Raw genomic sequence first — 26,328 nt, 5'->3', positions numbered from 1 at the left:
TCTGAAACATGTTATTTGCAACTCACCGCGACAACCGTCATTTGTTTTTTCGAGATACTGAAAAATGAAGGGGGCACCCGGGATTGAACCGGGGACCTCTCGATCTGCAGTCGAATGCTCTACGACTGAGCTATACCCCCTTTCACGATCTTTCTATTCCCATAACTTAAGGAAAAATATTATACTCTGCCTGGCTAAAGACGTCTAATCGAGCAAAATATTGCGTAATCATTATCTCTCAGTTATATATTAGCGTTAAACGATATAAATATCAAAAATACTAGACAGTTCGCGCCTGGAGAAAGTGTGAGTCGGCGCCTACACTTTAATGTCAGAACGCGAAAATTGCACTAGTAGCTTTTTTCAAGCAAGTTCTGTTCGTCCGTTCTCTGTAATCGTTTGGTATCTGATTAAACTGACATACTCGCCTATGGCTTTCGTAAACGAAAATTTCACTGTGACCCCGACGTGATTTGAACACGCAACCTTCTGATCTGGAGTCAGACGCGCTACCGTTGCGCCACGGAGTCGACGCTGCTGAGGTCTTGTCATGAATAGGTTCCTCCAACACTTACTGTACCGTTCAAACCTAAGAAATAATGACAGTAGGATCCACGAGAGACTCGTCCCAGATGTAGTTGCTCTGGCGGGGGTGTAACTCAGTGGTAGAGTGTCTGCTTCGCATGCAGAAAGTCCTGGGTTCAAATCCCAGCTCCTCCAATTTTTGTTTCTCCGTGCAGCAGTACACGAAAACTTTTGCCTATCACCATATTCTATAAAATTCAGTGTACAAGATTCTTCCCCCAAGCAAGTGGATTTCGTACAGTTCGACCGCATGGCGGGAGGACGATGACCTGCAAGAGCCTGGGCTGCGATCCCCCCATTGAAATGTTGCTCCAAAGCCTTCGGTATGGCGTGCGGAGTGCATCTGAAACATGTTATTTGCAACTCACCGCGACAACCGTCATTTGTTTTTTCGAGATACTGAAAAATGAAGGGGGCACCCGGGATTGAACCGGGGACCTCTCGATCTGCAGTCGAATGCTCTACGACTGAGCTATACCCCCTTTCACGATCTTTCTATTCCCATAACTTAAGGAAAAATATTATACTCTGCCTGGCTAAAGACGTCTAATCGAGCAAAATATTGCGTAATCATTATCTCTCAGTTATATATTAGCGTTAAACGATATAAATATCAAAAATACTAGACAGTTCGCGCCTGGAGAAAGTGTGAGTCGGCGCCTACACTTTAATGTCAGAACGCGAAAATTGCACTAGTAGCTTTTTTCAAGCAAGTTCTGTTCGTCCGTTCTCTGTAATCGTTTGGTATCTGATTAAACTGACATACTCGCCTATGGCTTTCGTAAACGAAAATTTCACTGTGACCCCGACGTGATTTGAACACGCAACCTTCTGATCTGGAGTCAGACGCGCTACCGTTGCGCCACGGAGTCGACGCTGCTGAGGTCTTGTCATGAATAGGTTCCTCCAACACTTACTGTACCGTTCAAACCTAAGAAATAATGACAGTAGGATCCACGAGAGACTCGTCCCAGATGTAGTTGCTCTGGCGGGGGTGTAACTCAGTGGTAGAGTGTCTGCTTCGCATGCAGAAAGTCCTGGGTTCAAATCCCAGCTCCTCCAATTTTTGTTTCTCCGTGCAGCAGTACACGAAAACTTTTGCCTATCACCATATTCTATAAAATTCAGTGTACAAGATTCTTCCCCCAAGCAAGTGGATTTCGTACAGTTCGACCGCATGGCGGGAGGACGATGACCTGCAAGAGCCTGGGCTGCGATCCCCCCATTGAAATGTTGCTCCAAAGCCTTCGGTATGGCGTGCGGAGTGCATCTGAAACATGTTATTTGCAACTCACCGCGACAACCGTCATTTGTTTTTTCGAGATACTGAAAAATGAAGGGGGCACCCGGGATTGAACCGGGGACCTCTCGATCTGCAGTCGAATGCTCTACGACTGAGCTATACCCCCTTTCACGATCTTTCTATTCCCATAACTTAAGGAAAAATATTATACTCTGCCTGGCTAAAGACGTCTAATCGAGCAAAATATTGCGTAATCATTATCTCTCAGTTATATATTAGCGTTAAACGATATAAATATCAAAAATACTAGACAGTTCGCGCCTGGAGAAAGTGTGAGTCGGCGCCTACACTTTAATGTCAGAACGCGAAAATTGCACTAGTAGCTTTTTTCAAGCAAGTTCTGTTCGTCCGTTCTCTGTAATCGTTTGGTATCTGATTAAACTGACATACTCGCCTATGGCTTTCGTAAACGAAAATTTCACTGTGACCCCGACGTGATTTGAACACGCAACCTTCTGATCTGGAGTCAGACGCGCTACCGTTGCGCCACGGAGTCGACGCTGCTGAGGTCTTGTCATGAATAGGTTCCTCGAACACTTACTGTACCGTTCAAACCTAAGAAATAATGACAGTAGGATCCACGAGAGACTCGTCCCAGATGTAGTTGCTCTGGCGGGGGTGTAACTCAGTGGTAGAGTGTCTGCTTCGCATGCAGAAAGTCCTGGGTTCAAATCCCAGCTCCTCCAATTTTTGTTTCTCCGTGCAGCAGTACACGAAAACTTTTGCCTATCACCATATTCTATAAAATTCAGTGTACAAGATTCTTCCCCCAAGCAAGTGGATTTCGTACAGTTCGACCGCATGGCGGGAGGACGATGACCTGCAAGAGCCTGGGCTGCGATCCCCCCATTGAAATGTTGCTCCAAAGCCTTCGGTATGGCGTGCGGAGTGCATCTGAAACATGTTATTTGCAACTCACCGCGACAACCGTCATTTGTTTTTTCGAGATACTGAAAAATGAAGGGGGCACCCGGGATTGAACCGGGGACCTCTCGATCTGCAGTCGAATGCTCTACGACTGAGCTATACCCCCTTTCACGATCTTTCTATTCCCATAACTTAAGGAAAAATATTATACTCTGCCTGGCTAAAGACGTCTAATCGAGCAAAATATTGCGTAATCATTATCTCTCAGTTATATATTAGCGTTAAACGATATAAATATCAAAAATACTAGACAGTTCGCGCCTGGAGAAAGTGTGAGTCGGCGCCTACACTTTAATGTCAGAACGCGAAAATTGCACTAGTAGCTTTTTTCAAGCAAGTTCTGTTCGTCCGTTCTCTGTAATCGTTTGGTATCTGATTAAACTGACATACTCGCCTATGGCTTTCGTAAACGAAAATTTCACTGTGACCCCGACGTGATTTGAACACGCAACCTTCTGATCTGGAGTCAGACGCGCTACCGTTGCGCCACGGAGTCGACGCTGCTGAGGTCTTGTCATGAATAGGTTCCTCCAACACTTACTGTACCGTTCAAACCTAAGAAATAATGACAGTAGGATCCACGAGAGACTCGTCCCAGATGTAGTTGCTCTGGCGGGGGTGTAACTCAGTGGTAGAGTGTCTGCTTCGCATGCAGAAAGTCCTGGGTTCAAATCCCAGCTCCTCCAATTTTTGTTTCTCCGTGCAGCAGTACACGAAAACTTTTGCCTATCACCATATTCTATAAAATTCAGTGTACAAGATTCTTCCCCCAAGCAAGTGGATTTCGTACAGTTCGACCGCATGGCGGGAGGACGATGACCTGCAAGAGCCTGGGCTGCGATCCCCCCATTGAAATGTTGCTCCAAAGCCTTCGGTATGGCGTGCGGAGTGCATCTGAAACATGTTATTTGCAACTCACCGCGACAACCGTCATTTGTTTTTTCGAGATACTGAAAAATGAAGGGGGCACCCGGGATTGAACCGGGGACCTCTCGATCTGCAGTCGAATGCTCTACGACTGAGCTATACCCCCTTTCACGATCTTTCTATTCCCATAACTTAAGGAAAAATATTATACTCTGCCTGGCTAAAGACGTCTAATCGAGCAAAATATTGCGTAATCATTATCTCTCAGTTATATATTAGCGTTAAACGATATAAATATCAAAAATACTAGACAGTTCGCGCCTGGAGAAAGTGTGAGTCGGCGCCTACACTTTAATGTCAGAACGCGAAAATTGCACTAGTAGCTTTTTTCAAGCAAGTTCTGTTCGTCCGTTCTCTGTAATCGTTTGGTATCTGATTAAACTGACATACTCGCCTATGGCTTTCGTAAACGAAAATTTCACTGTGACCCCGACGTGATTTGAACACGCAACCTTCTGATCTGGAGTCAGACGCGCTACCGTTGCGCCACGGAGTCGACGCTGCTGAGGTCTTGTCATGAATAGGTTCCTCGAACACTTACTGTACCGTTCAAACCTAAGAAATAATGACAGTAGGATCCACGAGAGACTCGTCCCAGATGTAGTTGCTCTGGCGGGGGTGTAACTCAGTGGTAGAGTGTCTGCTTCGCATGCAGAAAGTCCTGGGTTCAAATCCCAGCTCCTCCAATTTTTGTTTCTCCGTGCAGCAGTACACGAAAACTTTTGCCTATCACCATATTCTATAAAATTCAGTGTACAAGATTCTTCCCCCAAGCAAGTGGATTTCGTACAGTTCGACCGCATGGCGGGAGGACGATGACCTGCAAGAGCCTGGGCTGCGATCCCCCCATTGAAATGTTGCTCCAAAGCCTTCGGTATGGCGTGCGGAGTGCATCTGAAACATGTTATTTGCAACTCACCGCGACAACCGTCATTTGTTTTTTCGAGATACTGAAAAATGAAGGGGGCACCCGGGATTGAACCGGGGACCTCTCGATCTGCAGTCGAATGCTCTACGACTGAGCTATACCCCCTTTCACGATCTTTCTATTCCCATAACTTAAGGAAAAATATTATACTCTGCCTGGCTAAAGACGTCTAATCGAGCAAAATATTGCGTAATCATTATCTCTCAGTTATATATTAGCGTTAAACGATATAAATATCAAAAATACTAGACACTTCGCGCCTGGAGAAAGTGTGAGTCGGCGCCTACACTTTAATGTCAGAACGCGAAAATTGCACTAGTAGCTTTTTTCAAGCAAGTTCTGTTCGTCCGTTCTCTGTAATCGTTTGGTATCTGATTAAACTGACATACTCGCCTATGGCTTTCGTAAACGAAAATTTCACTGTGACCCCGACGTGATTTGAACACGCAACCTTCTGATCTGGAGTCAGACGCGCTACCGTTGCGCCACGGAGTCGACGCTGCTGAGGTCTTGTCATGAATAGATTCCTCCAACACTTACTGTACCGTTCAAACCTAAGAAATAATGACAGTAGGATCCACGAGAGACTCGTCCCAGATGTAGTTGCTCTGGCGGGGGTGTAACTCAGTGGTAGAGTGTCTGCTTCGCATGCAGAAAGTCCTGGGTTCAAATCCCAGCTCCTCCAATTTTTGTTTCTCCGTGCAGCAGTACACGAAAACTTTTGCCTATCACCATATTCTATAAAATTCAGTGTACAAGATTCTTCCCCCAAGCAAGTGGATTTCGTACAGTTCGACCGCATGGCGGGAGGACGATGACCTGCAAGAGCCTGGGCTGCGATCCCCCCATTGAAATGTTGCTCCAAAGCCTTCGGTATGGCGTGCGGAGTGCATCTGAAACATGTTATTTGCAACTCACCGCGACAACCGTCATTTGTTTTTTCGAGATACTGAAAAATGAAGGGGGCACCCGGGATTGAACCGGGGACCTCTCGATCTGCAGTCGAATGCTCTACGACTGAGCTATACCCCCTTTCACGATCTTTCTATTCCCATAACTTAAGGAAAAATATTATACTCTGCCTGGCTAAAGACGTCTAATCGAGCAAAATATTGCGTAATCATTATCTCTCAGTTATATATTAGCGTTAAACGATATAAATATCAAAAATACTAGACAGTTCGCGCCTGGAGAAAGTGTGAGTCGGCGCCTACACTTTAATGTCAGAACGCGAAAATTGCACTAGTAGCTTTTTTCAAGCAAGTTCTGTTCGTCCGTTCTCTGTAATCGTTTGGTATCTGATTAAACTGACATACTCGCCTATGGCTTTCGTAAACGAAAATTTCACTGTGACCCCGACGTGATTTGAACACGCAACCTTCTGATCTGGAGTCAGACGCGCTACCGTTGCGCCACGGAGTCGACGCTGCTGAGGTCTTGTCATGAATAGGTTCCTCGAACACTTACTGTACCGTTCAAACCTAAGAAATAATGACAGTAGGATCCACGAGAGACTCGTCCCAGATGTAGTTGCTCTGGCGGGGGTGTAACTCAGTGGTAGAGTGTCTGCTTCGCATGCAGAAAGTCCTGGGTTCAAATCCCAGCTCCTCCAATTTTTGTTTCTCCGTGCAGCAGTACACGAAAACTTTTGCCTATCACCATATTCTATAAAATTCAGTGTACAAGATTCTTCCCCCAAGCAAGTGGATTTCGTACAGTTCGACCGCATGGCGGGAGGACGATGACCTGCAAGAGCCTGGGCTGCGATCCCCCCATTGAAATGTTGCTCCAAAGCCTTCGGTATGGCGTGCGGAGTGCATCTGAAACATGTTATTTGCAACTCACCGCGACAACCGTCATTTGTTTTTTCGAGATACTGAAAAATGAAGGGGGCACCCGGGATTGAACCGGGGACCTCTCGATCTGCAGTCGAATGCTCTACGACTGAGCTATACCCCCTTTCACGATCTTTCTATTCCCATAACTTAAGGAAAAATATTATACTCTGCCTGGCTAAAGACGTCTAATCGAGCAAAATATTGCGTAATCATTATCTCTCAGTTATATATTAGCGTTAAACGATATAAATATCAAAAATACTAGACAGTTCGCGCCTGGAGAAAGTGTGAGTCGGCGCCTACACTTTAATGTCAGAACGCGAAAATTGCACTAGTAGCTTTTTTCAAGCAAGTTCTGTTCGTCCGTTCTCTGTAATCGTTTGGTATCTGATTAAACTGACATACTCGCCTATGGCTTTCGTAAACGAAAATTTCACTGTGACCCCGACGTGATTTGAACACGCAACCTTCTGATCTGGAGTCAGACGCGCTACCGTTGCGCCACGGAGTCGACGCTGCTGAGGTCTTGTCATGAATAGGTTCCTCCAACACTTACTGTACCGTTCAAACCTAAGAAATAATGACAGTAGGATCCACGAGAGACTCGTCCCAGATGTAGTTGCTCTGGCGGGGGTGTAACTCAGTGGTAGAGTGTCTGCTTCGCATGCAGAAAGTCCTGGGTTCAAATCCCAGCTCCTCCAATTTTTGTTTCTCCGTGCAGCAGTACACGAAAACTTTTGCCTATCACCATATTCTATAAAATTCAGTGTACAAGATTCTTCCCCCAAGCAAGTGGATTTCGTACAGTTCGACCGCATGGCGGGAGGACGATGACCTGCAAGAGCCTGGGCTGCGATCCCCCCATTGAAATGTTGCTCCAAAGCCTTCGGTATGGCGTGCGGAGTGCATCTGAAACATGTTATTTGCAACTCACCGCGACAACCGTCATTTGTTTTTTCGAGATACTGAAAAATGAAGGGGGCACCCGGGATTGAACCGGGGACCTCTCGATCTGCAGTTTTTTTTTTTTTTTTTTTTTTTTATCTTTGACGCAATTCTCCAATTTCAGTACTAAAAATGCGACGCTACTTCTTGCTGTGTCCCATCGCAAGTTACATTCAAGCCCTTATGACGCTCATCAAACAAGAGCGTGCAAATCAGCTTCAATCGCTTAGTGCCATCTCAGTCGGTTGCAGAAGGTACCTCACCCTATGAGATACAATGGCGAGTTGCCGCTATTACCAAAGCGGCGGCGGCGCCGACGACGACGACGACGACGACAACCGCGAGGGTCTCTATCAGGGGTAGAAAATACATCACAAGAACCAAGTATTTCACGTCGGCATTCTCCCGAGACTCCCAAAAGCAGCAGTTTCTGGTGCCTACTTTAATAGCACCATTCGCACTATTCATTTGCGAGAGCATTTCTTAAATACCGCACCCATTTATAATTTGTTTTATCCTTGACCGCTTTTTTCGAAAGGGCCACGGTGGGAGGGGCTTTTACAAAATTCATTTGCCTCCTGTGAGGATCGAACTCACGACCTCTGGTTTACTAGACCAGCGCTCTGCCACTTTTTTTTTTTTTTTTTTTTTTTTTTTAAAGAGGGCGAAAAACGAACGTTGGAAGGCCAAAACATGGAGCGTTGGGTGCGTAAAAACTTCCGTTCCGGTACCGGGAATCGAACCCGGGCCTCCTGGGTGAAAGCCAGGTATCCTAGCCACTTTTTTTTTTTTTTTTTTTTTTTTTTTTTTTTATAATGGTCAGGGCATGGTACACGCCGCACAAGCAGTGGGGTCTGTTCACGGCACTGCCAGTGCGTCGAGAGCCAAACCCCTCCCACCCCTTTTTCACGTTCCGTGTTGGGTCATAACACTAAGTGTGCAGAAATCGTAACACAATAGTCCCATTCTCCGATGTAAGAAAAACAAAGATAAACTCTTCACTGAGTAGGAACGGAACACTGATAAAAAAAAAAAAAAAAAAAAAAAAGAAAAATAGAAAGTTCCTGAAGCAAGGTAAAAGTAAATAATAAGAAGGAACCAAGTGACTGGTATTTTTCTTGTGTTCGTCCTCGTGCAAGGTGTTGTAGTGGTTCCACATATTTAACCAACACCCATTTTTTCAAAAATGATCTTCAGCATGTTGCCATAGTGCTTCTTGTGGTTGCGATACGTGCTGATTTTTGCATATTCACACTTCATGTAAACGCGGAACTCGATCTCGTTGTCCGACCCAAATGTGTTGATGACATAACTAACATATTTTCCCAGTAACCAGCTAATGGCGTTGGTTTTTAATTTCGGAAAGTATGTCATGTCCGGTCTCAGGAGGAGCGATGGCGTTATATATTGCGTAGAGGATCTGGTGAGAAAGGCGATTTGTTGCCTGATCCAATTCCAGTTATGCACATTGCCACCACAGGTGAATCTGTGGCCGAGTGTATCCACCAGATTGCATTTTCCACAAAGGTGTGTCTGGTTTAAACCGATCCCATATAGTCTCTCGTTGGTGCTGATGACATTATTAACTGTTTTGTACCATGCGGAAATAGCGTCTGTAGATAGCCCGGCATAGTTGATGTTCCGCCATACAGCTGTCCAGTCACAATTTGGGAATTTCGTTTCAATTTTGTTTCTACCCTCATTGAACTTCCTTTCAAGTATGATGTCGCGCGCTGTGATACGTGTGTTGCTTCTGATTTCGTCACTAAGATAACTTGCTTCGAGGAAAAAGTTCCTCACATACTGCAGACGGGCATTAATCCTTCGCACATCAATCGGTGCTTGCAGGCTATGGGGTGTCACAGCCTCAAAGAGCTTTGCGGTTATACATTGTGGAAGTTCTCTGAGTATATGGAAAGTCCGTTTGAGGAACAGAGCAGACGCTTTATTGCGAATATCCACCAAACCGAGGCCCCCGTTTCTGACATCCAGTATAACCGTAGTCGCACCAACCCTGAATATGTCTCCTCGCCATAAATAATTGGTAACAGTGGACATGATCCCTTTCGCTACTAGTTTAGGGATCGGAAAGACCTGCGCAGTGAAATACGCTTTAGACAAAACGCATGAGTTGATGAATCTGACTTTTTGCACCAGGTCCATAGTTCGATGGATGTTCTCCATTACAGCACCATGAACTTTCCTCCTAGTTTCCGTCCAGTTAAAAGCAGCCATCCGCATCGGACATGCCATTAAGGTGATGCCCAAAGTTTTATGTTTGGTGTCTTGTTTAGCCCATGCCAGTCGAAGGTGATCGAGGCCCCGTAGATGCAATATTTGACTTTTGTTTTCATTTGCTGTCGCTCCCGACGCTAGACAATATCTTTGGATTTCTCTTTCCAGTGTAACAGCCTCCTCCTTATTCCTTATTACAACGCCCACGTCATCAGCATAGGCTCGTATGACAGTTTTCTCACCACTCAATGTTAGGCCTGTTAATCTTGCGTGGACAGTGCGGAGGAAGGGCTCTAAAGATACGGAAAATAAAAACATTGATAAGGGACTGCCCTGTGGAACCCCTCGCCTTATCTGTATGGGTTTAGATGTTTGGCCATTGATTGCTATTTTCGCATTTATACCCGTTGCAATATTCCTTATCATGTTCACAATATGGGGGTGGAAAGCCATTCTTGACAGCGTCGCAAAGAGGTATCTATGACTAACACGGTCAAAAGCTTTGTTGAAATCGATAAAGATTAACGCACATTTTATACTTGTCACGGAGGTAATTGCAATGAGGTCTCTGTATGCAGATAGACTTTCGAATATCGTTCTGGTCGGAGAACAAGATTGGTAATGACTCAATATTTTGTTGGAATAGGCAGAGAGTCTTTTGTTGATAATACGCGAAATTATTTTGTAATCAGAATTTAGTAGCGAAAGAGGCCGAAAATTGTTTAAGTTGGTTTTGCGTTTACTCTTAGGAATCAGTATTATTTTACTTTCCTTAAACTCTGCAGGGATCGGTTGTCCGTTCAGGACCTCATTTGCCATGGAAGTGATCTTATCCCCAATGATAGACCAGTAGCGGGCATAAAACTCCACAGGGAGGCCATCAAATCCCGGAGATTTGTTGAGAGGTGAGTTACGCACTGCCTCATGCACTTCATCTTTAGTAATAGGTGACAGGATGTCAGCGTTGTCTGTGCCCGACAATTGTGGACCTAAAATATTGAGAAAGTCCTCGAGAGCTGCATCTTCCACTGTGGTAGGGGCATATAGGGTTTCATAGTACCTGTGGACTTCGTCCAGTATTTGTTTCTGGCATGTGAGCCTCGTACCAGTATGCGTCTGGACTTCATCAATGAAAGTTAGACGTCTGTTTTTAGCATGCCGCACCAAGTGATACAGAGAAGCTGTTTCATCTGCTACGACTGATGTGGCTTTCGATTTAATTTTGAGTCCCTCCATCTGTTGCCGTTTAATGCTTAATAACTTGGCTTTAATTTTTTTGATATCATGCAGACGAATTACGTCATCATGGGCTTGTTGATATAAGTCCCTTAAAACTTTATAATAAAACTCCATTGTATCCCTCAACTCTCTGTGCCGCGCTGCACTATACTGCATGACAACTTTCCGCAGCTTTGGTTTAGCCCTCCTTGTCCACCAGTCAATGACTGTTGGGTGCTTGTCTACTGTGCGGAGGCACATAGTCCACGCAAACCTTATTTCCTGTTCCAGTTCGTCATCAGTTAAAACAGAAATATTTAAGTTCCATTGGCCTCTGAATCGACGGGTTGGCTGTACACTTAGATTAAAGCAAGTTAAAAGTGTACTGTGATCGCTAAAATACACAGGAATAGTCTCAACGTTTAATAAAGAATTTTGCAAATTTGGTGACACGTAAATTCTATCTAGTCTGCTGCGGGAGTGGCTGGTTATATACGTGAACCCGACTGACGTCGGGTGCTGAAGTTCCCACACATCCTTAAGGTGTAGATCACTTACTAACTTTTTTAACTGTGGCGAGTAGTTGAAGTTGGGTTGTTGATCTTTCTGGTTTAAAACACAGTTAAAATCGCCACCTAGTATAAGAGAACACGGATTTTTCCTCAATAAATAGATCAGTTCATCTTGAAAAAACTTCACACGATCCAATTTGTGGGAAGTTCCTGAAGGGGCGTAAAGGTTGAGCACTGTTACATCGAAAATTTTTATGCCTATGGCCCTACCTGATTCTAGTCGTTCGATTTCAGTCACCGGAATGCCTTCCCTTATAAGAATGGCTGTACCGATATTGGCTTCTGTAGAAACATTAACAATTTCAAAAAAGCCTGGGATCCGAAATTCCGTTATCGCAACTTCTTGTAGCAAAGCGATATCTGTTCCGGACTGGTACAAGAATTCTTTTAGTGCTGCCAATTTCAAGGGTGACTGTATTTTATTAATGTTAATAGTAGTAATGCTATAAGCTTGCAGCACAGACATACCGGAAGAAGCTATTTGGGATGAGGTTCGGTATGATTATAGCAGCAAACGTGCTTCCCCACAACGCACGACCTTTACAAGCTGCGTGCCCATTACATGTACTAACTTCCTTTTAAAAGTTGCACTGCTTTGAAACAAAGAGCTTGAGAAGAAAAGTATCCTGAAATCCGGACAATGCATTTCTATAAGTCACTGCGGCCATTCTCTTTCTCCGCGTCAGTGTTGGCCCTGATGACTTCATATTTAATATTCTGTTTCTTGATGTCTTTCTTCTCTGATGGAGCTTTCGCGTGAGGACGCGTGACAGTAAGACCCGGTGTCGGTCGCAACCGCCGGCGGTGGCTGCAGGGGGCAACGGCCGGGGCTTGCGAGTCGTCAATGTTTGGTTCCGGCGTGGCGTCTGTTGTGTTGTCGTGCTGTCGAGGCGGCGATGCGTGTTTATTTCCTCCTTCGGCGCGGCGTTGCGCTTCGGAGTCAGCAGGTTGTTTACTAGGTACTTCCTCGTACGGTTCGCACTGTATGGGTTGTGCACTGGATGCGGGTATTTCAGCCGTGACCTCAGGCTCAGGGTCACATTTCCGTGGAAAGTCACTACCCGCTGCGTCACTATCTGTCCGTGGCGGTGTAAGTCCATTTGCGGAAGTGGGAGCCACATCGACCGTCATTCCATCTTCGTTGTCCACTTCCAACAGATCTTCAGGACTAGGCTTCGGCCTCCTGGCAACGGGTGTTTCACAGGAAGAGTCCTCATCTACATTTTTTTTCAGTTTCCTCTAGAGGACGCTTTTTTGTGGGAATCTCGCTGTCACGGGACGGAAGTTCAGCAGTTAATGCAGGTTTTAAGGACGGAAAGTCATTAACAGGAAGTGCAACATTGTCAGAGATAGTAACAGGATCCACGACCGCCGCCGGCTCTGTTGTATTACTGGCTGGCAACAAATCGTTGAGTGTTAATTTCCGGCATTGCGTAAGGTTATTTGTTAGCACAAATACACGGCGAGGGCAGTCCTGACGGAGGTGACCAGACTCGTTACATACATGACATGTAGGGGTTTGCCCTGAGTACATAACATGCGCCTTGTGCCCGTCAACAAAGATGTGGGAGGGAATGTTTGCTTTCACTTCCATCTCCACGGAGCGAATGCCGTTAAAGCACTGCAGCTTGAAACGTGAAGCCCACCTTTCGTTGACTATTTGCCTGACAACCCCATACTTTGAAAGGGCATCTTTAATTTTCGAATTGTCTACTTCTATGGGAATATTCAACACCCTAACATTTCTAATTACAGACTCGGAATTCCGGAGTTTGACAGTACTTTTAGTACCATCACGGTGGATAAATTCCGTTTCATAACCATATTTTGCCAGAAAGCGGTCTACACTCACGGAATCGTTAAACTTTACAAAAATGCAGTATTCATCAGAGTCAAGCTGCATCGTATGAACAGATTCAGAATGAAGGCCAATTACCTCGGTAATCCAGTCGTGTATTTCCAGTGCAGAGGGCTGTACTCGACGGGTGTACTTGTCGAAGGAGAAAATCACGGTGTTTTTTCGCACGGAGGTTGCCATGGTGTTCTGCAGCGAAGAAATCTCAGACAACGCCGAAATTCCAACGGCACTTCGTAGAAAGATGACACGAAAGAAAACCAAATGCACAATTGATAACGCTTAATTCACGTGCAAAACGTCAATAAACGAACACAAAACACGAAAACACTGGCGTAAACACTGACGTTCACGGAGCAACTAGAGGAGCGTGCGACCGCTGCGGCAGCTAAAGCCAGACGGAGTCGAATGCTCTACGACTGAGCTATACCCCCTTTCACGATCTTTCTATTCCCATAACTTAAGGAAAAATATTATACTCTGCCTGGCTAAAGACGTCTAATCGAGCAAAATATTGCGTAATCATTATCTCTCAGTTATATATTAGCGTTAAACGATATAAATATCAAAAATACTAGACAGTTCGCGCCTGGAGAAAGTGTGAGTCGGCGCCTACACTTTAATGTCAGAACGCGAAAATTGCACTAGTAGCTTTTTTCAAGCAAGTTCTGTTCGTCCGTTCTCTGTAATCGTTTGGTATCTGATTAAACTGACATACTCGCCTATGGCTTTCGTAAACGAAAATTTCACTGTGACCCCGACGTGATTTGAACACGCAACCTTCTGATCTGGAGTCAGACGCGCTACCGTTGCGCCACGGAGTCGACGCTGCTGAGGTCTTGTCATGAATAGGTTCCTCCAACACTTACTGTACCGTTCAAACCTAAGAAATAATGACAGTAGGATCCACGAGAGACTCGTCCCAGATGTAGTTGCTCTGGCGGGGGTGTAACTCAGTGGTAGAGTGTCTGCTTCGCATGCAGAAAGTCCTGGGTTCAAATCCCAGCTCCTCCAATTTTTGTTTCTCCGTGCAGCAGTACACGAAAACTTTTGCCTATCACCATATTCTATAAAATTCAGTGTACAAGATTCTTCCCCCAAGCAAGTGGATTTCGTACAGTTCGACCGCATGGCGGGAGGACGATGACCTGCAAGAGCCTGGGCTGCGATCCCCCCATTGAAATGTTGCTCCAAAGCCTTCGGTATGGCGTGCGGAGTGCATCTGAAACATGTTATTTGCAACTCACCGCGACAACCGTCATTTGTTTTTTCGAGATACTGAAAAATGAAGGGGGCACCCGGGACTGAACCGGGGACCTCTCGATCTGCAGTCGAATGCTCTACGACTGAGCTATACCCCCTTTCACGATCTTTCTATTCCCATAACTTAAGGAAAAATATTATACTCTGCCTGGCTAAAGACGTCTAATCGAGCAAAATATTGCGTAATCATTATCTCTCAGTTATATATTAGCGTTAAACGATATAAATATCAAAAATACTAGACAGTTCGCGCCTGGAGAAAGTGTGAGTCGGCGCCTACACTTTAATGTCAGAACGCGAAAATTGCACTAGTAGCTTTTTTCAAGCAAGTTCTGTTCGTCCGTTCTCTGTAATCGTTTGGTATCTGATTAAACTGACATACTCGCCTATGGCTTTCGTAAACGAAAATTTCACTGTGACCCCGACGTGATTTGAACACGCAACCTTCTGATCTGGAGTCAGACGCGCTACCGTTGCGCCACGGAGTCGACGCTGCTGAGGTCTTGTCATGAATAGGTTCCTCCAACACTTACTGTACCGTTCAAACCTAAGAAATAATGACAGTAGGATCCACGAGAGACTCGTCCCAGATGTAGTTGCTCTGGCGGGGGTGTAACTCAGTGGTAGAGTGTCTGCTTCGCATGCAGAAAGTCCTGGGTTCAAATCCCAGCTCCTCCAATTTTTGTTTCTCCGTGCAGCAGTACACGAAAACTTTTGCCTATCACCATATTCTATAAAATTCAGTGTACAAGATTCTTCCCCCAAGCAAGTGGATTTCGTACAGTTCGACCGCATGGCGGGAGGACGATGACCTGCAAGAGCCTGGGCTGCGATCCCCCCATTGAAATGTTGCTCCAAAGCCTTCGGTATGGCGTGCGGAGTGCATCTGAAACATGTTATTTGCAACTCACCGCGACAACCGTCATTTGTTTTTTCGAGATACTGAAAAATGAAGGGGGCACCCGGGATTGAACCGGGGACCTCTCGATCTGCAGTCGAATGCTCTACGACTGAGTTATACCCCCTTTCACGATCTTTCTATTCCCATAACTTAAGGAAAAATATTATACTCTGCCTGGCTAAAGACGTCTAATCGAGCAAAATATTGCGTAATCATTATCTCTCAGTTATATATTAGCGTTAAACGATATAAATATCAAAAATACTAGACAGTTCGCGCCTGGAGAAAGTGTGAGTCGGCGCCTACACTTTAATGTCAGAACGCGAAAATTGCACTAGTAGCTTTTTTCAAGCAAGTTCTGTTCGTCCGTTCTCTGTAATCGTTTGGTATCTGATTAAACTGACATACTCGCCTATGGCTTTCGTAAACGAAAATTTCACTGTGACCCCGACGTGATTTGAACACGCAACCTTCTGATCTGGAGTCAGACGCGCTACCGTTGCGCCACGGAGTCGACGCTGCTGAGGTCTTGTCATGAATAGGTTCCTCGAACACTTACTGTACCGTTCAAACCTAAGAAATAATGACAGTAGGATCCACGAGAGACTCGTCCCAGATGTAGTTGCTCTGGCGGGGGTGTAACTCAGTGGTAGAGTGTCTGCTTCGCATGCAGAAAGTCCTGGGTTCAAATCCCAGCTCCTCCAATTTTTGTTTCTCCGTGCAGCAGTACACGAAAACTTTTGCCTATCACCATATTCTATAAAATTCAGTGTACAAGATTCTTCCCCCAAGCAAGTGGATTTCGTACAGTTCGACCGCATGGCGGGAGGACGATGACCTGCAAGAGCCTGGGCTGCGATCCCCCCATTGAAATGTTGCTCCAAAGCCTTCGGTATGGCGTGCGGAGTGCATCTGAAACATGTTATTTGCAACTCACCGCGACAACCGTCATTTGTTTTTTCGAGATACTGAAAAATGAAGGGGGCACCCGGGATTGAACCGGGGACCTCTCGATCTGCAGTCGAATGCTCTACGACTGAGCTATACCCCTTTCACGATCTTTCTATTCCCATAACTTAAGGAAAAATATTATACTCTGCCTGGCTAAAGACGTCTAATCGAGCAAAATATTGCGTAATCATTATCTCTCAGTTATATATTAGCGTTAAACGATATAAATATCAAAAATACTAGACAGTTCGCGCCTGGAGAAAGTGTGAGTCGGCGCCTACACTTTAATGTCAGAACGCGAAAATTGCACTAGTAGCTTTTTTCAAGCAAGTTCTGTTCGTCCGTTCTCTGTAATCGTTTGGTATCTGATTAAACTGACATACTCGCCTATGGCTTTCGTAAACGAAAATTTCACTGTGACCCCGACGTGATTTGAACACGCAACCTTCTGATCTGGAGTCAGACGCGCTACCGTTGCGCCACGGAGTCGACGCTGCTGAGGTCTTGTCATGAATAGGTTCCTCGAACACTTACTGTACCGTTCAAACCTAAGAAATAATGACAGTAGGATCCACGAGAGACTCGTCCCAGATGTAGTTGCTCTGGCGGGGGTGTAACTCAGTGGTAGAGTGTCTGCTTCGCATGCAGAAAGTCCTGGGTTCAAATCCCAGCTCCTCCAATTTTTGTTTCTCCGTGCAGCAGTACACGAAAACTTTTGCCTATCACCATATTCTATAAAATTCAGTGTACAAGATTCTTCCCCCAAGCAAGTGGATTTCGTACAGTTCGACCGCATGGCGGGAGGACGATGACCTGCAAGAGCCTGGGCTGCGATCCCCCCATTGAAATGTTGCTCCAAAGCCTTCGGTATGGCGTGCGGAGTGCATCTGAAACATGTTATTTGCAACTCACCGCGACAACCGTCATTTGTTTTTTCGAGATACTGAAAAATGAAGGGGGCACCCGGGATTGAACCGGGGACCTCTCGATCTGCAGTCGAATGCTCTACGACTGAGCTATACCCCCTTTCACGATCTTTCTATTCCCATAACTTAAGGAAAAATATTATACTCTGCCTGGCTAAAGACGTCTAATCGAGCAAAATATTGCGTAATCATTATCTCTCAGTTATATATTAGCGTTAAACGATATAAATATCAAAAATACTAGACAGTTCGCGCCTGGAGAAAGTGTGAGTCGGCGCCTACACTTTAATGTCAGAACGCGAAAATTGCACTAGTAGCTTTTTTCAAGCAAGTTCTGTTCGTCCGTTCTCTGTAATCGTTTGGTATCTGATTAAACTGACATACTCGCCTATGGCTTTCGTAAACGAAAACTTCACTGTGACCCCGACGTGATTTGAACACGCAACCTTCTGATCTGGAGTCAGACGCGCTACCGTTGCGCCACGGAGTCGACGCTGCTGAGGTCTTGTCATGAATAGGTTCCTCGAACACTTACTGTACCGTTCAAACCTAAGAAATAATGACAGTAGGATCCACGAGAGACTCGTCCCAGATGTAGTTGCTCTGGCGGGGGTGTAACTCAGTGGTAGAGTGTCTGCTTCGCATGCAGAAAGTCCTGGGTTCAAATCCCAGCTCCTCCAATTTTTGTTTCTCCGTGCAGCAGTACACGAAAACTTTTGCCTATCACCATATTCTATAAAATTCAGTGTACAAGATTCTTCCCCCAAGCAAGTGGATTTCGTACAGTTCGACCGCATGGCGGGAGGACGATGACCTGCAAGAGCCTGGGCTGCGATCCCCCCATTGAAATGTTGCTCCAAAGCCTTCGGTATGGCGTGCGGAGTGCATCTGAAACATGTTATTTGCAACTCACCGCGACAACCGTCATTTGTTTTTTCGAGATACTGAAAAATGAAGGGGGCACCCGGGATTGAACCGGGGACCTCTCGATCTGCAGTCGAATGCTCTACGACTGAGCTATACCCCCTTTCACGATCTTTCTATTCCCATAACTTAAGGAAAAATATTATACTCTGCCTGGCTAAAGACGTCTAATCGAGCAAAATATTGCGTAATCATTATCTCTCAGTTATATATTAGCGTTAAACGATATAAATATCAAAAATACTAGACAGTTCGCGCCTGGAGAAAGTGTGAGTCGGCGCCTACACTTTAATGTCAGAACGCGAAAATTGCACTAGTAGCTTTTTTCAAGCAAGTTCTGTTCGTCCGTTCTCTGTAATCGTTTGGTATCTGATTAAACTGACATACTCGCCTATGGCTTTCGTAAACGAAAATTTCACTGTGACCCCGACGTGATTTGAACACGCAACCTTCTGATCTGGAGTCAGACGCGCTACCGTTGCGCCACGGAGTCGACGCTGCTGAGGTCTTGTCATGAATAGGTTCCTCGAACACTTACTGTACCGTTCAAACCTAAGAAATAATGACAGTAGGATCCACGAGAGACTCGTCCCAGATGTAGTTGCTCTGGCGGGGGTGTAACTCAGTGGTAGAGTGTCTGCTTCGCATGCAGAAAGTCCTGGGTTCAAATCCCAGCTCCTCCAATTTTTGTTTCTCCGTGCAGCAGTACACGAAAACTTTTGCCTATCACCATATTCTATAAAATTCAGTGTACAAGATTCTTCCCCCAAGCAAGTGGATTTCGTACAGTTCGACCGCATGGCGGGAGGACGATGACCTGCAAGAGCCTGGGCTGCGATCCCCCCATTGAAATGTTGCTCCAAAGCCTTCGGTATGGCGTGCGGAGTGCATCTGAAACATGTTATTTGCAACTCACCGCGACAACCGTCATTTGTTTTTTCGAGATACTGAAAAATGAAGGGGGCACCCGGGATTGAACCGGGGACCTCTCGATCTGCAGTCGAATGCTCTACGACTGAGCTATACCCCCTTTCACGATCTTTCTATTCCCATAACTTAAGGAAAAATATTATACTCTGCCTGGCTAAAGACGTCTAATCGAGCAAAATATTGCGTAATCATTATCTCTCAGTTATATATTAGCGTTAAACGATATAAATATCAAAAATACTAGACAGTTCGCGCCTGGAGAAAGTGTGAGTCGGCGCCTACACTTTAATGTCAGAACGCGAAAATTGCACTAGTAGCTTTTTTCAAGCAAGTTCTGTTCGTCCGTTCTCTGTAATCGTTTGGTATCTGATTAAACTGACATACTCGCCTATGGCTTTCGTAAACGAAAATTTCACTGTGACCCCGACGTGATTTGAACACGCAACCTTCTGATCTGGAGTCAGACGCGCTACCGTTGCGCCACGGAGTCGACGCTGCTGAGGTCTTGTCATGAATAGGTTCCTCGAACACTTACTGTACCGTTCAAACCTAAGAAATAATGACAGTAGGATCCACGAGAGACTCGTCCCAGATGTAGTTGCTCTGGCGGGGGTGTAACTCAGTCTGGCCTTGGCGGCCGTGCCGTGCGGACGTGCCGTGTTTACGTCGCCGCTGCTGTTGGCCGAGCGCTGTTTGTGGTGAGTTAAACGCTGTAGAGCGTTTCTCTTCTATCTGTCGACGATTCCCTCTTGAAAGTGGTAATGGCTGAGTTAGTACGGAAAGATACGTTGAAATTTGTCTTCGACAACCGTTTTGCGAGACCTACCTCATTTGAAATAGAGAGATTTCTTGAGGAGACCGTAAAGTTAACGGGTGATGATATTATTGGCATTCATTCATCGATCTGCAGTAGTACGGTGTATTTGAAGCTCAGGAGTGCGACTCAATGCGACCAACTTGTTGAATCCTGTGGAGGTACTTTCAAGTTTAAGCATTCTGATGGCAATGTGGGCGAGGTTCAAGTGTCTCATGCTGGCTTTGGTGTGCGGACCGTTCGCGTTTTCGAACTGCCATTTGAGATAACTGCTGAACAAATTAATTCCGTTTTGAAGCCTTATGGAACTATCATTAGTAATGTTGCCGAGCGGTGGTCCTCTGCACATAAATTTCAAGTTTTGAATGGTGTTCGACAGCTCAAAATCGATATGGTCAAGCATATCCCGTCTTATGTCAGTGTGTGTGGCTACAGAGCTATCGTGATATACGAGGGGCAACCGCGAACATGCGCGGGTTGTGGTTCTGCAGGACACGTTCGTGCTCAATGCCTGCAAAGGCGAGTAACACAAATACCGACCGGAGAGGCAGGAGTTCCACACGCCATGTCACAGCTACCGCTGACATACGTTGCGGCGGTACGCACGATCTCGTCCACGAACAAAGCGACCGAGAGACCTGCTTCCGAGAGCGACCTAATTGACTGTCAAATGACCATCACCGAACCGGAAGCCGGCCAGGAGGTCATCGTACCTGCACAACCAGCACAACAAGAACATTGCCCCTCCGCCGACGTTGCGCGTAACAGCTCTCCGACAGGCTCCCTGAACATAACTGTCGCTGGTGAGAACCGTTCAGCGGCTGGTCTCGACGGTATAGTGGCAGCAGATAGACAAATCGACAATAATACCAAGGACACTAAAAAGCGCAGGATTGCTCACCAGGGAGCGGCCGAAACTGCCCCTGTCATGCGAGACAAGATCAAACAGGTGAGACAAAAAATGACCGACGTACCACCAGCACCACAGGACGGCAATCGCAAACCGTTGAAGAAGTCGCGGACAGGAGCATCATCCGACAGTGGACCTGACGCCTTTGTGTCCTCCGCGCTTACACAGCCGACTGCAAAGAGTGACATAGTGCCTGAGCCGCAACCTACAGACGCTTGCCCACGATTCAAGGAGAACCGAAACGACACTCGTTCCCCAAACTGGGCTGATGATCACGACGATGGAGATCAAGATCAAGACATGACGGAAGACAATGCTGCACCGGACCTTAGACTTAGCGAAGGGGACTCTCACCAACAGCAACGCCCCCCATCACGGGGAACTGGCACCAATGATGACGCAGATTTCTATTAACTGAACATGCGATCATTAGAAGAGACAAAATATATCTAGATCGCTAGGACGATAGGCAGTCAGTTATTTTACACACTTACGTTCAAGCAACTTTGGCGGGCTTACAAGCTTACCGGATTGCAACATTAAATATTAATAAGATCCGGAGTGCACTGAATTTGCGGAATCTCCAGGACGCTGTCTATGCAGCCGACATCGATATCGTATTGTTACAAGAAGTGACAGATATTGACCTAGAGCACATACCGGGCTATAACGCTATTGTTAACCCCGGTAGCAATACAGAACTTGGAACGGCTATATTATATAAAGAAGGTATACTAATCCGCAACGTTGAGAAACTACCCAACTGTAGAGGTATAGCTGGCACCGTCAATGACACCCGAATCATTAATATTTATGCACCTTCCGGATCTGGTAACAGACAGCGGCGAGCAGTCTTCTTCAAAGACGAGATAGTTCCGCTGTTCGGAACGGGTCATGATCACATAATATTTGCCGGGGATTTTAATTGTGTTATCCGTCCGAAAGACCAAACGCCGAACTTTACTAAATCACTGGAGCTTGAAACCATCATCACTGAGTTGGGGCTTATTGACACGTGGGAACATCAGCATGGTGACGCGCCCGGTTTCACACACGTCACTAGCCATTCTGCGAGCCGTTTAGACCGCATCTATATAACAGCTGGTTTGAAGCCAAATGTTCTACAATCCGAAATCTGGCCCACCATATTTTCTGATCATGCCGCGTATATTTGTACCATTAACTTGGCGAAACAAGGAACCTACAAAGCCAGGGGACAGTGGAAACTTAATGTTGCTCATTTATTAGATCCGGCGTGCCACGTAGCATTTAACGCTACGTGGGACGACTGTGAAAAACGATTCCCGCAGTACAACTCGCCGCTCATTTGGTGGATCAAGTGCGCCAACCCTGCTATAACGAAAACTTTGAAACGCTACTCTCGCGAGAAGGCTGCCTGGCAAAAGGCAACTGTGGAATTTTATTTTCAGTGTCTCCGTGACTTGCATAAGCCGGATGTGACGATAATAGACAATTATGCACAAATTAAACGAATACAAGCCAAACTATTGACTTTAAAACGACAACAACTTCAGGGTTGCCGCATTAGGACTCGTTTGCAAAACACCGTTCAGAACGAAGCGACCTCTATATATCATGTGATCCACGAAAATAAACGGAACAATAGGAAAATAATTACTAAACTGACAACTACTGATGGTCGATTATTGACCAACCAGAGCGAGATCAAGGACGAAATCTACAAGCATTACACAGAGTTGTTGGCCACCACACCAACGGATGACGTGGCGCAAAGGGAAGTCATCGACGGGATAACAGGTAGACTCAGTTCGGATGAAGCCGGCACCCTCACTACCGCTATAATGGAGGACGAAGTGGTGGACGCCATACTGAGAGGTCCAAAGAACAAATCACCCGGACCTGATGGACTACCTGTCGAACTGTATCACATTTTTCGACAAAAAATGGCAACGAAGCTGACGTGCATATGCAATGAACTCATGAATCCCAGTGCCCCCTTCCCAGAAGAGTTCTGTGAGGGGACGGTGGTCCTGGTCCCCAAAAAGCCAGGAGGCAAGGGAATTGGCAATCTTCGACCTATCACCTTATTGAACAGCGATTACAAAATCTTCGCCCGCGTCATCATGCAACGGCTGCACTCCGTAATTACCACAGTTACAGGATCCTACCAAACGTGTGTTGGCAAGCATAGAAAGATATATCAGACCTTAAGTGATTACAGGGATGTCATTTCCATAGCGGCGACTTGCAGACTCCGATGCGCCATCGTATCACTCGATTTCGAACAAGCATTCGACAGAGTGAGCCATTCATACCTTTTCCGTGTCCTGCGGAAAATGAATTTTCCTCCGAATTTTATAGCCATGCTCAACTCCGTGCTCACGAATGGTACCTCTAAAATCCAGATAAATGGCCAACTCAGTAGCCCAATCAAGGTTCGTAGCTCGGTAAGACAAGGTTGCCCAATGTCCATGGTATTGTTTGCAATAGCAATCGAACCGCTCCTGTTCAATTTAACCCAGGTTCTGCAAGGATTACACATACACGACCACAAAGTCACGTGTAAATCATATGCTGATGATGTCGGCTTCTTAGTCAGGAGTGACCAAGAACTAGACACTGCGCTCCAAATTACGAAGAAGTATGAACTTGCTTCAGGCGCTAAAATCAATATGGCGAAGTCCGGAATTTTGCCGATTGGACGCGGAGATGACATTGGAGCTCGAGAACACCTGAAACGCCTTGACACACTGAAAAGCCTCGGCATAGTATACACGCGCCATATCCGACGAACAGTTGCTATCAACTACAGACGCATATTGACGAACATGCGAGCGTGCCTCCACCAACACAGTCTACGGAATCTGGACGAAATGCAGAAGGTACAGCTCGCCAATACATATATCACGTCCAAAGTGAACTATGTCGCCCAAATATTGCCATTACCACGAGCAATAGCGAAACGAATGCTAGCAGCGCTCGGCCATTTTGTTAGTAGGGGTCATATTTTCAAAATTAAATATGAAACGCTGACGTTACCAGCCAACAAAGGTGGTCTCAATCTTACCGATATCTACTGTAAAGCACAAGCACTGTATATTTGCAAGACATACCGACTGTGGAAAGAATTTCCGAGTAATCTAGTGGGTCACCTTCTGAATGAAATAACCCCGCCCAGTCTGGATCCACCTATAGACGTGCACCACCTCCCGACGGAGCTTTCGCACCTCAAACATTTTCTCATTGAATACAGCTACATTCCGAGAACGCTTCTCCACAACGGTACGCTAACAGTAAAAGACGTGTACAAGGCCATGATTGACGGCAAACCCAGAAACAGCATCGAGGGGAAACTTCAACAGTATGACTGGAATACGATTTGGAAGAATATTCATGATCCCCGATTACCGACTAAGGTGAGAGCCGTATGGTACTTTGCTGTTAATAGGAAACTGCCGACGAATTCTAAGTTGCACGCCGTCCATTTGGCGGAAACGCCAAACTGCACTACCTGCAACGTCCTCGATACCGAGGAACACAGGTTTACCTGTGACACGGTCAACGACGTATGGTGCTGCATTCGGCGCATGTTAGCAATTATACTCAGAACTTCCGATAATGCCATCACACCGACTAACCTACTCAATCCGGAGGGCGTCCCCTACCCCAATACTAAAAGAAATGCTGCCAATTGGTTAATGGGACATACAGTTTTCTATATTCTGACCCTAGAAGACCGGAGCGTAGAAGATTTTTTGACATTTCTGCACATTCAGCATCATCAGCTTGAACAAAAACGAGATTATAGATTGATATATGCTAATTTTCTCACGCGAATCTTGGTGTAGATACCAATCTTCATGAGTCGAGTTTCTACACTGATTTTTTCTTTTACTTATTTTTCTTTTTCCTTATTCACGCGTTTATGCCTTAAAAAAAAAAAAAAAGAAAAAAAAATTAAAAGACCTTAATACCGGGCACCAAAGGAACAAAAAACAAAATAAAAAAAAGAAAAAAAAAGTGGCGCAATTGGTTAGGAAAAAAAATAAAAAAATGGATAAGGCATAAAAAAAAAAAAAAAAAAAGTCGTAGAGCATTCGAAAAAAAAAAAAAAGTGGTTAAGGCGTAAAAAAAAAAAAAAAAAAGTTGGTAGAGCGAAAAAAAAAAAAAAAAAAAAAAAAAAAAAAAGTGGTAGAGTGTCTGCTTCGCATGCAGAAAGTCCTGGGTTCAAATCCCAGCTCCTCCAATTTTTGTTTCTCCGTGCAGCAGTACACGAAAACTTTTGCCTATCACCATATTCTATAAAATTCAGTGTACAAGATTCTTCCCCCAAGCAAGTGGATTTCGTACAGTTCGACCGCATGGCGGGAGGACGATGACCTGCAAGAGCCTGGGCTGCGATCCCCCCATTGAAATGTTGCTCCAAAGCCTTCGGTATGGCGTGCGGAGTGCATCTGAAACATGTTATTTGCAACTCACCGCGACAACCGTCATTTGTTTTTTCGAGATACTGAAAAATGAAGGGGGCACCCGGGATTGAACCGGGGACCTCTCGATCTGCAGTCGAATGCTCTACGACTGAGCTATACCCCCTTTCACGATCTTTCTATTCCCATAACTTAAGGAAAAATATTATACTCTGCCTGGCTAAAGACGTCTAATCGAGCAAAATATTGCGTAATCATTATCTCTCAGTTATATATTAGCGTTAAACGATATAAATATCAAAAATACTAGACAGTTCGCGCCTGGAGAAAGTGTGAGTCGGCGCCTACACTTTAATGTCAGAACGCGAAAATTGCACTAGTAGCTTTTTTCAAGCAAGTTCTGTTCGTCCGTTCTCTGTAATCGTTTGGTATCTGATTAAACTGACATACTCGCCTATGGCTTTCGTAAACGAAAATTTCACTGTGACCCCGACGTGATTTGAACACGCAACCTTCTGATCTGGAGTCAGACGCGCTACCGTTGCGCCACGGAGTCGACGCTGCTGAGGTCTTGTCATGAATAGGTTCCTCGAACACTTACTGTACCGTTCAAACCTAAGAAATAATGACAGTAGGATCCACGAGAGACTCGTCCCAGATGTAGTTGCTCTGGCGGGGGTGTAACTCAGTGGTAGAGTGTCTGCTTCGCATGCAGAAAGTCCTGGGTTCAAATCCCAGCTCCTCCAATTTTTGTTTCTCCGTGCAGCAGTACACGAAAACTTTTGCCTATCACCATATTCTATAAAATTCAGTGTACAAGATTCTTCCCCCAAGCAAGTGGATTTCGTACAGTTCGACCGCATGGCGGGAGGACGATGACCTGCAAGAGCCTGGGCTGCGATCCCCCCATTGAAATGTTGCTCCAAAGCCTTCGGTATGGCGTGCGGAGTGCATCTGAAACATGTTA

The 26,328-nt window shown here is 45.5% G+C and overlaps 46 non-coding genes across 46 annotated transcripts; 15 read left to right on the top strand and 31 right to left on the bottom strand.

Moving 5' to 3' along the window:
- Positions 1-68: 68 nt before the first annotated feature.
- Trnac-gca (transfer RNA cysteine (anticodon GCA)) lies at positions 69-140 on the bottom strand. Its single transcript has one exon. It is a non-coding gene; the product is annotated as a tRNA-Cys (tRNA).
- A 318-nt stretch (positions 141-458) lies between these two features.
- Trnaw-cca (transfer RNA tryptophan (anticodon CCA)) lies at positions 459-530 on the bottom strand. The gene has a single exon. It is a non-coding gene; the product is annotated as a tRNA-Trp (tRNA).
- Positions 531-648: 118 nt separating this feature from the next.
- Trnaa-cgc (transfer RNA alanine (anticodon CGC)) lies at positions 649-720 on the top strand. Its single transcript has one exon. It is a non-coding gene; the product is annotated as a tRNA-Ala (tRNA).
- Positions 721-995: 275 nt separating this feature from the next.
- Positions 996-1,067, bottom strand: Trnac-gca (transfer RNA cysteine (anticodon GCA)). Its single transcript has one exon. It is a non-coding gene; the product is annotated as a tRNA-Cys (tRNA).
- Positions 1,068-1,385: 318 nt separating this feature from the next.
- Trnaw-cca (transfer RNA tryptophan (anticodon CCA)) lies at positions 1,386-1,457 on the bottom strand. Its single transcript has one exon. It is a non-coding gene; the product is annotated as a tRNA-Trp (tRNA).
- Positions 1,458-1,575: 118 nt separating this feature from the next.
- On the top strand, positions 1,576-1,647 carry Trnaa-cgc (transfer RNA alanine (anticodon CGC)). Its single transcript has one exon. It is a non-coding gene; the product is annotated as a tRNA-Ala (tRNA).
- Positions 1,648-1,922: 275 nt separating this feature from the next.
- Positions 1,923-1,994, bottom strand: Trnac-gca (transfer RNA cysteine (anticodon GCA)). The gene has a single exon. It is a non-coding gene; the product is annotated as a tRNA-Cys (tRNA).
- A 318-nt stretch (positions 1,995-2,312) lies between these two features.
- Positions 2,313-2,384, bottom strand: Trnaw-cca (transfer RNA tryptophan (anticodon CCA)). Its single transcript has one exon. It is a non-coding gene; the product is annotated as a tRNA-Trp (tRNA).
- A 118-nt stretch (positions 2,385-2,502) lies between these two features.
- Trnaa-cgc (transfer RNA alanine (anticodon CGC)) lies at positions 2,503-2,574 on the top strand. Its single transcript has one exon. It is a non-coding gene; the product is annotated as a tRNA-Ala (tRNA).
- Positions 2,575-2,849: 275 nt separating this feature from the next.
- Trnac-gca (transfer RNA cysteine (anticodon GCA)) lies at positions 2,850-2,921 on the bottom strand. The gene has a single exon. It is a non-coding gene; the product is annotated as a tRNA-Cys (tRNA).
- Positions 2,922-3,239: 318 nt separating this feature from the next.
- Positions 3,240-3,311, bottom strand: Trnaw-cca (transfer RNA tryptophan (anticodon CCA)). The gene has a single exon. It is a non-coding gene; the product is annotated as a tRNA-Trp (tRNA).
- A 118-nt stretch (positions 3,312-3,429) lies between these two features.
- Positions 3,430-3,501, top strand: Trnaa-cgc (transfer RNA alanine (anticodon CGC)). Its single transcript has one exon. It is a non-coding gene; the product is annotated as a tRNA-Ala (tRNA).
- Positions 3,502-3,776: 275 nt separating this feature from the next.
- On the bottom strand, positions 3,777-3,848 carry Trnac-gca (transfer RNA cysteine (anticodon GCA)). Its single transcript has one exon. It is a non-coding gene; the product is annotated as a tRNA-Cys (tRNA).
- A 318-nt stretch (positions 3,849-4,166) lies between these two features.
- Positions 4,167-4,238, bottom strand: Trnaw-cca (transfer RNA tryptophan (anticodon CCA)). Its single transcript has one exon. It is a non-coding gene; the product is annotated as a tRNA-Trp (tRNA).
- A 118-nt stretch (positions 4,239-4,356) lies between these two features.
- Trnaa-cgc (transfer RNA alanine (anticodon CGC)) lies at positions 4,357-4,428 on the top strand. Its single transcript has one exon. It is a non-coding gene; the product is annotated as a tRNA-Ala (tRNA).
- Positions 4,429-4,703: 275 nt separating this feature from the next.
- Trnac-gca (transfer RNA cysteine (anticodon GCA)) lies at positions 4,704-4,775 on the bottom strand. The gene has a single exon. It is a non-coding gene; the product is annotated as a tRNA-Cys (tRNA).
- Positions 4,776-5,093: 318 nt separating this feature from the next.
- On the bottom strand, positions 5,094-5,165 carry Trnaw-cca (transfer RNA tryptophan (anticodon CCA)). The gene has a single exon. It is a non-coding gene; the product is annotated as a tRNA-Trp (tRNA).
- A 118-nt stretch (positions 5,166-5,283) lies between these two features.
- Positions 5,284-5,355, top strand: Trnaa-cgc (transfer RNA alanine (anticodon CGC)). Its single transcript has one exon. It is a non-coding gene; the product is annotated as a tRNA-Ala (tRNA).
- A 275-nt stretch (positions 5,356-5,630) lies between these two features.
- Positions 5,631-5,702, bottom strand: Trnac-gca (transfer RNA cysteine (anticodon GCA)). Its single transcript has one exon. It is a non-coding gene; the product is annotated as a tRNA-Cys (tRNA).
- A 318-nt stretch (positions 5,703-6,020) lies between these two features.
- Positions 6,021-6,092, bottom strand: Trnaw-cca (transfer RNA tryptophan (anticodon CCA)). The gene has a single exon. It is a non-coding gene; the product is annotated as a tRNA-Trp (tRNA).
- A 118-nt stretch (positions 6,093-6,210) lies between these two features.
- Trnaa-cgc (transfer RNA alanine (anticodon CGC)) lies at positions 6,211-6,282 on the top strand. Its single transcript has one exon. It is a non-coding gene; the product is annotated as a tRNA-Ala (tRNA).
- A 275-nt stretch (positions 6,283-6,557) lies between these two features.
- Trnac-gca (transfer RNA cysteine (anticodon GCA)) lies at positions 6,558-6,629 on the bottom strand. The gene has a single exon. It is a non-coding gene; the product is annotated as a tRNA-Cys (tRNA).
- Positions 6,630-6,947: 318 nt separating this feature from the next.
- Trnaw-cca (transfer RNA tryptophan (anticodon CCA)) lies at positions 6,948-7,019 on the bottom strand. Its single transcript has one exon. It is a non-coding gene; the product is annotated as a tRNA-Trp (tRNA).
- A 118-nt stretch (positions 7,020-7,137) lies between these two features.
- Trnaa-cgc (transfer RNA alanine (anticodon CGC)) lies at positions 7,138-7,209 on the top strand. The gene has a single exon. It is a non-coding gene; the product is annotated as a tRNA-Ala (tRNA).
- A 6,876-nt stretch (positions 7,210-14,085) lies between these two features.
- On the bottom strand, positions 14,086-14,157 carry Trnaw-cca (transfer RNA tryptophan (anticodon CCA)). The gene has a single exon. It is a non-coding gene; the product is annotated as a tRNA-Trp (tRNA).
- A 118-nt stretch (positions 14,158-14,275) lies between these two features.
- On the top strand, positions 14,276-14,347 carry Trnaa-cgc (transfer RNA alanine (anticodon CGC)). The gene has a single exon. It is a non-coding gene; the product is annotated as a tRNA-Ala (tRNA).
- A 275-nt stretch (positions 14,348-14,622) lies between these two features.
- On the bottom strand, positions 14,623-14,694 carry Trnac-gca (transfer RNA cysteine (anticodon GCA)). The gene has a single exon. It is a non-coding gene; the product is annotated as a tRNA-Cys (tRNA).
- A 318-nt stretch (positions 14,695-15,012) lies between these two features.
- Trnaw-cca (transfer RNA tryptophan (anticodon CCA)) lies at positions 15,013-15,084 on the bottom strand. Its single transcript has one exon. It is a non-coding gene; the product is annotated as a tRNA-Trp (tRNA).
- A 118-nt stretch (positions 15,085-15,202) lies between these two features.
- Positions 15,203-15,274, top strand: Trnaa-cgc (transfer RNA alanine (anticodon CGC)). Its single transcript has one exon. It is a non-coding gene; the product is annotated as a tRNA-Ala (tRNA).
- A 275-nt stretch (positions 15,275-15,549) lies between these two features.
- Positions 15,550-15,621, bottom strand: Trnac-gca (transfer RNA cysteine (anticodon GCA)). The gene has a single exon. It is a non-coding gene; the product is annotated as a tRNA-Cys (tRNA).
- A 318-nt stretch (positions 15,622-15,939) lies between these two features.
- Positions 15,940-16,011, bottom strand: Trnaw-cca (transfer RNA tryptophan (anticodon CCA)). The gene has a single exon. It is a non-coding gene; the product is annotated as a tRNA-Trp (tRNA).
- A 118-nt stretch (positions 16,012-16,129) lies between these two features.
- On the top strand, positions 16,130-16,201 carry Trnaa-cgc (transfer RNA alanine (anticodon CGC)). The gene has a single exon. It is a non-coding gene; the product is annotated as a tRNA-Ala (tRNA).
- A 275-nt stretch (positions 16,202-16,476) lies between these two features.
- Trnac-gca (transfer RNA cysteine (anticodon GCA)) lies at positions 16,477-16,548 on the bottom strand. Its single transcript has one exon. It is a non-coding gene; the product is annotated as a tRNA-Cys (tRNA).
- A 317-nt stretch (positions 16,549-16,865) lies between these two features.
- Trnaw-cca (transfer RNA tryptophan (anticodon CCA)) lies at positions 16,866-16,937 on the bottom strand. The gene has a single exon. It is a non-coding gene; the product is annotated as a tRNA-Trp (tRNA).
- Positions 16,938-17,055: 118 nt separating this feature from the next.
- Trnaa-cgc (transfer RNA alanine (anticodon CGC)) lies at positions 17,056-17,127 on the top strand. The gene has a single exon. It is a non-coding gene; the product is annotated as a tRNA-Ala (tRNA).
- A 275-nt stretch (positions 17,128-17,402) lies between these two features.
- Positions 17,403-17,474, bottom strand: Trnac-gca (transfer RNA cysteine (anticodon GCA)). Its single transcript has one exon. It is a non-coding gene; the product is annotated as a tRNA-Cys (tRNA).
- A 318-nt stretch (positions 17,475-17,792) lies between these two features.
- On the bottom strand, positions 17,793-17,864 carry Trnaw-cca (transfer RNA tryptophan (anticodon CCA)). Its single transcript has one exon. It is a non-coding gene; the product is annotated as a tRNA-Trp (tRNA).
- Positions 17,865-17,982: 118 nt separating this feature from the next.
- Positions 17,983-18,054, top strand: Trnaa-cgc (transfer RNA alanine (anticodon CGC)). Its single transcript has one exon. It is a non-coding gene; the product is annotated as a tRNA-Ala (tRNA).
- Positions 18,055-18,329: 275 nt separating this feature from the next.
- On the bottom strand, positions 18,330-18,401 carry Trnac-gca (transfer RNA cysteine (anticodon GCA)). Its single transcript has one exon. It is a non-coding gene; the product is annotated as a tRNA-Cys (tRNA).
- A 318-nt stretch (positions 18,402-18,719) lies between these two features.
- On the bottom strand, positions 18,720-18,791 carry Trnaw-cca (transfer RNA tryptophan (anticodon CCA)). Its single transcript has one exon. It is a non-coding gene; the product is annotated as a tRNA-Trp (tRNA).
- Positions 18,792-18,909: 118 nt separating this feature from the next.
- Positions 18,910-18,981, top strand: Trnaa-cgc (transfer RNA alanine (anticodon CGC)). Its single transcript has one exon. It is a non-coding gene; the product is annotated as a tRNA-Ala (tRNA).
- A 275-nt stretch (positions 18,982-19,256) lies between these two features.
- Trnac-gca (transfer RNA cysteine (anticodon GCA)) lies at positions 19,257-19,328 on the bottom strand. Its single transcript has one exon. It is a non-coding gene; the product is annotated as a tRNA-Cys (tRNA).
- Positions 19,329-19,646: 318 nt separating this feature from the next.
- On the bottom strand, positions 19,647-19,718 carry Trnaw-cca (transfer RNA tryptophan (anticodon CCA)). The gene has a single exon. It is a non-coding gene; the product is annotated as a tRNA-Trp (tRNA).
- A 5,737-nt stretch (positions 19,719-25,455) lies between these two features.
- On the bottom strand, positions 25,456-25,527 carry Trnac-gca (transfer RNA cysteine (anticodon GCA)). The gene has a single exon. It is a non-coding gene; the product is annotated as a tRNA-Cys (tRNA).
- Positions 25,528-25,845: 318 nt separating this feature from the next.
- Trnaw-cca (transfer RNA tryptophan (anticodon CCA)) lies at positions 25,846-25,917 on the bottom strand. The gene has a single exon. It is a non-coding gene; the product is annotated as a tRNA-Trp (tRNA).
- Positions 25,918-26,035: 118 nt separating this feature from the next.
- Positions 26,036-26,107, top strand: Trnaa-cgc (transfer RNA alanine (anticodon CGC)). Its single transcript has one exon. It is a non-coding gene; the product is annotated as a tRNA-Ala (tRNA).
- The last annotated feature ends 221 nt before the right edge of the window (positions 26,108-26,328 follow it).

Source organism: Schistocerca nitens, chromosome 4, assembly GCF_023898315.1.
Source record: "Schistocerca nitens isolate TAMUIC-IGC-003100 chromosome 4, iqSchNite1.1, whole genome shotgun sequence".
Lineage (NCBI taxonomy): Eukaryota > Metazoa > Arthropoda > Insecta > Orthoptera > Acrididae > Schistocerca > Schistocerca nitens.
This window is presented reverse-complemented; position numbering and strand designations above follow the sequence as displayed.